Source organism: Triticum urartu, chromosome 6 (genome assembly GCF_003073215.2).
Source record: "Triticum urartu cultivar G1812 chromosome 6, Tu2.1, whole genome shotgun sequence".
Classification (NCBI taxonomy): domain Eukaryota; kingdom Viridiplantae; phylum Streptophyta; class Magnoliopsida; order Poales; family Poaceae; genus Triticum; species Triticum urartu.
In genome coordinates this window covers 397,775,117-397,780,784 of record NC_053027.1, presented here as the reverse complement: position 1 = coordinate 397,780,784, position 5,668 = coordinate 397,775,117, and the positions used below count along the sequence as shown (strand labels likewise).

Genomic DNA, 5,668 nt, shown 5'->3' with positions numbered 1-5,668 from the left:
CTCTTCTCGCTCTCATTTGCGTAAGTTAGCCACCATATATGTTAGTGCTTGCTGTAGCTCCACCTCACTACCCCTTTCCTACCTTTAAGCTTGAATAGTCTTGATCGCGAGGGTGTGAGATTGCTGAGTCCCCATGACTCACAGATACTTCCAAAACAGATGTAGGTGCCGATGATGCCAGTGCAGGGGACGCGACCGAACTCAAGTGGGAGTTCGACGAGGATTCGGGTCGTTATTATGTTTTCTTTTCCGGATGATCAATAAAGGAGCCCAGTTGGGTCGATCGGTGATCTAGCATTTGGGGTTGTCTTTATTTATGTTGGTTCCGTAGTCGGACCTTAATTGTATTCTGGATGATGTATGATATATTTATGTATTGTGTGAAGTGGCGATTGTAAGCCAACTCTTTATCCCTTTCTTATTCAGTACATGAGATGTGTAAAGATTACCTCTCTTGCGACATGCTTACCATGCGGTTATGCTTATAAGTCGTGCTCCGACACGTGGGAGATATAGCCGCATCGTGGGTGTTACATGAGGGCATCATTATCATTCTTAGAACAGCAACATATATATATATATATACACACATTATAACTGAGCACTAATCAAGCCATCTTAGGCCATTAGCATTATTAACCGTTAGATGTGTTGTTTAAGCCTTTTCTGGCCTTTGGATGATGTTTTAATCCCGCCTGGGCTCCATACGTTGGACACCGAGCGCTTAACGGTAGTGGGCCGCTGCTCCAGGAACTATTTCCGACGTTTATTGTGACTTTGGACCAAATGGGCTAAGGTGTCATGACTGAAAAAAAAGGCACTCTTCCGTCTCAGGGAGAGGCCACTACTCCCAACAAAAAACTGAAAGCCCCTCAATTCACCTCGATCTATCCTCTCGCTCATGTGACAATGGAGGAACCCTACACACGCCACCACCACTGCCATTCCATCCGGCTCGCAGGCCCTCGCCCCGTTCCTGAAGGTCAACCAACGTGTCCTCCCTCGCCAGCCACGCCGCCGTTCCCTCCGGCTCACAGCCCCTCGCCCCGTCCCTGAAGTTGAACCAACACTTCCTCCATTGCCCAGCCGCCGCTGCAGTCCTCCTTTTCCTGCCTTTCCCCATGGTGTAGCAGGCAGTGGTCCCTGCCCTGGCTATGCCTACTCTGGCTGGTCCATAGAGCTAAGAAAAAAAATCATATTGTTGGCAGCCAGATTGGGTATGAAGTTCAGATAATCTCTATACCACGGCAGCTACCAGATTGGGTACAGAAGGTGGATGTGAGTAGTACTCCCCTATATTCATTCTCATTTTCTAGCTCTTGGTTCGTAGATGTCCATATCAGAACTATTAAACTCAATGATGGCGAGTTCACATACTGTTGAAAATTTGAGATGTAATATTGTACTTAGTTACTATTCAGAAAGCCAACTGATATGACTATCTCAGTTTTCTGGTATTTAAATCTGGATGTACCAAATGCTTTCTATGTCTTGTGTATCACTGTGATGGCTAGCTTACACGACATGCTGACTTGTGCATACAAGTTTCACATTTTACAGGTTTTCTTATTGAGATTTTTTTCCAGGTTACTAAGATCCTTTGAATGTACTGCTGGCTGCATAGAATTATGGACTATTCGATCGAAACACACACATTTTCATTGGATTTGGAAACCTGGTGTTCTTTCAAACATTCGAAAAATCTGATCTTGAAATGGTAAGTACTTCTTTGCATCTTATTTTAAGTTTACATCTTGCACTTTACTTGACTCTGTCTATGAAGCTTATATAACTTGATAAGTGCACTGTTTGATTAACAAAATTATTTGACAAGTAAATATAGTTTTCTCAAATACTTGTACCATGTGCATAGTTCAAGGTACAACATGAACTATAGGAGATGGCGTGCACAACCAGTAGGTAGCTGCTACTATCTAACACTGTAATAGTCGTGGATCGTGAATCAATTGATAGTAAATCTTGACATGTTTCCTTTATATTGATTTATCCCTTGTATGCTCTTACAATCCATTTTCTATTTTCGCCGTAGACTTGAAAGTGACTAAATGAGTTCAATACTAATTTTAGGCCTCACAAATAAAATAGTTCACTATCAAAATTTAAATGTTGGTCTCACTTCCTTGCAGATTCTTACGATAAATTTAGAAAGCCATATTTTGTTGATTTTGCCGGTTTTCTGACCGGTTTATTTTTTATTCTGCACTACTTTCTGCCATGTGTTAGCTATGGAATGAAATATCACTGACTCTGATCATGTATGCTTCCGTATCACATACTTTGCCTATTGTGAGCAGCTCTATGCACATACAAAATGTTATCTGGCAACATTTTCTTACTAGAAGCACAACCAAATTCTCAGGGAATTATAAGTTGAATAGTTGATCATGTATGCATCATGTCGTGTCCTGGACAAAAAAACAAATAGTTCAGTATATATTTATGTCGCAGTGAGCTGAAATGCTTATTATTTTTGCCGAGGACACATAGATGCATATTTTGACAATCCCTCCATTGGATCATCTTATTACATTAGAGAGATGCTCCCATATTTATTTCATATTTTTTGATAACTTTTGAACCGTTAGAAGTTTAGGGACACTTAACTAGTTCTGTGGCAAGCTATGGTAGACACAGTTTTACCTATATATATATATATTGTCATATGATCTCTTATGCTAAAGTAACAATTCAATCATAATTTCAAGTATGAATCATAAACTTCATTGAGAACCAACAAACTCTAATCTCAGTCATTGAGGCAATTGCAATTTATCATAACATAGGAAAGAGTCAATATAAGAGCTTTTCAGCAAGTCCACATACTCAATCATCTTTTAGTCTTTCACAATTGCTAACACTCACGCAATATTTATGGGTATGAAGTTTTAATCGGACGACTCGACCGTGATTGATTTCAGTTTCACCATGGTGATCATCAACTCTGCGGTGATAATTGCTGACCTGACGCATCAGGTGAAATCCATCCAGCATATTTTTATATATTATATATTGCTTTCTTTAAAAGAGAAATTATTCTGGCTTGTAAGTTCTCCAATGCAGGACGGGGTTATTATATCATTGCGCTGTTGAAGGACTCATACCGATTTATATCACGGTCAAATATGGAGAGTCTCAAGCCAACTCCTCGAGTAGTCTTGAGACTCGGGGGCTACAATGACATGACTCGGGAACTCCGGGTCATTGGAGGGAATGATAACCCGGTTCCGGAGGACACTGCCATATTAATGAAAATTTAAAGGCCGTCATAAAATTGACGGTTCAAAATAAAGATTCTGGTTTAAAATCCGGTTCAAGAGACATATCTCTCCCACAAGCTTCGAAGCTCTCAAATCCGGTTCAAACATCCGGCTCAAGGTAAATTTGTCTTTTACAAAGCTTTTAAGCTCTCAAATCCGGTTCAAACATCCGGCTCAAGGTAAATTTGACTCTTACAAAGCTTTTAAGCTCTCAAATCCGGTTCAAACATGGGTATCCTGCCTTACGGCTTATCCTATTATGGTCACTTGGGGGCTTCCTGCTCATCGAGCATAGCTGTCGGTACCTTCTTGATTGACGCGATGCCAAAATTTATATGGTCACTTGGGGGCTTCCTGTTCGAACATAGGTCATATTCGAACCAAAGAGAACATAGCTGTCGTAACCCTCTTGATCGGTGCAAAGTCAAACTCACTAGGGGGCTTCTTGATCGTATTCGAATCATAGCTTAACCCCTTTTGGGTCCGACTTGGATCGTATTCGAATCAGGGTCGTTAAAAACCTCTCAAGGTCATTTGGGGGCTTCCTGTTCAAACATAGGTCGTATTCGAACCAAAGAGAACATAGCTATTGGTACCCTCTTCATCGGCGCAACGCCAAAGCCAATGGGGGCTACATGATCGTATTCGAATCCTAGCCTAACCCCTTTGGAACGGTTTACTGATCGTATTCGAATCAGAAGCCTTGATTTTCTTTTTGTCTGGATTAAGTTTTTTGAACACAATCTTTTGGGTTTTGAGACTTTTTTGCTCATATCTGAAGCATATATATATGTGGTTTCTATTAACCTGCCCTGGCTTTCGACGGACAAGTCGCCAACATATGACAATATTAATACTTGGAAGGTTTGACTTCTAAGTTTTGGGTTATCACCCTTATTGCACAGGTATCATAAGCCGGCAATACGATTCAATATCACAAGTATGATATTGTTTATACATGATTATGTTTAAACCACCCCTGGCTATGGAATTTAAGCCATCCGTATATTTTGAATTATGCCATTGGAATCATGCGTGTATCAAAGATTGGGTTATCACCCTTACTGTGCAGGTCACATAGACCGACAGTGCAAATTCAATATCACTGGATAAGAATACATTTGGGTGGTTTCCTGCCCTGGCTTTTGACATTAAGTCGCCAGGGCGTATGTTGTTTAAACTCTGTGCAGGATTTGTAAAACTATGACTTATATAAATGCTTAAGTCCAAGCTCATCATTAAACGTGATGCTTCAGAATGATCATCCATGCTGGATTTTCTCAGAGGCTATAAATAGTCGGGTTATAAAAATTCCGGCTTACAATGGAGGCGTATTAAATCGTCATCGGCCAAGAGCCGCTGGGTATCTAAAACTCCGGATTTACTTGTCAACAGATAAGGTACTTGAATCTTTAAATAGCCAAACTTGGCTGGATTTTCATTATGATATTGAATGATTGAGGTTTTCAAACCGGGTTATTCAAATCTTTAATAGCCAACATGGCTGGATTTTTATTATGGTTATCAGTAACTAATATTATGATTGTGGTTTTCAAAGTCGCTTCAGCGCAATGGCTAGTATTTTATCAATGGATATGATTTATTCTACAATGAAAGGAATAGTCCCAAGTCGCTGCAGGCTTACGACCCGGTACTTGGGGGCTACATTATTTAAGTTGAGATTACATTAAATATGCAAGTCCCATGTCACTGCCAGTATGCACCATGGCACTTGGGGGCTAATGTAAAGTCATTTTTTGTTCAACTTATTGGAAGACCCGACTCATCACATTATAATGAGCTGACCCTTGGGGGCTACCAATTGCTCCTGACAAAAATTCAAGGTACACAAGCATTAATTCATTATATTGAATGGTCTGCTATTTAGTTGGTAGAGTACAAAGCTCTTAACCTTGTGGATGTGGGTTCAAGCCCCATGGTGGAGATCATATTATATGATGTTATTATCAATAAACTATATACAAAGTCCCGGCTCAGTATTATCTTACTAAGCCGGCCCTTGGGGGCTACACGTTGTTGTTCAAGTTTACATGATTATATCTACAAAGTCCATGCTCATTATTGCATAATGATCCGGCCCTTGGGGGCTACACTGGTTGAAGTTTTCATGAACATAAGGCAATTACAAGTCTCAGGCTGCTGCAAGCATGACAACCCGACACTTGGGGGCTACAGGTGATATGCATATAAGGGAGAAAAAAATCTTCAAATTCTCAGTTTGTAGTAGACCAGATTAGCCCGGTGCCTGCAACAATCATGACCCGACATCATTTATTTATAAACTGGCAATTTTGGCAATCATAAATCGGCAAGATCTACATCTTTAAGCCGGATGAATATCAGTTGAATATTTCAAGACCAATATTTTT

At 40.3% G+C, this 5,668-nt stretch overlaps 1 long non-coding RNA gene across 1 annotated transcript; it reads left to right on the top strand.

The window, feature by feature from the left end:
• The first annotated feature begins 860 nt into the window (after positions 1–860).
• On the top strand, positions 861–3,706 carry LOC125512105. The gene is made up of 3 exons (XR_007285214.1): positions 861–1,278; positions 1,587–1,717; positions 2,940–3,706. It is a non-coding gene; the product is annotated as an uncharacterized LOC125512105 (long non-coding RNA).
• The last annotated feature ends 1,962 nt before the right edge of the window (positions 3,707–5,668 follow it).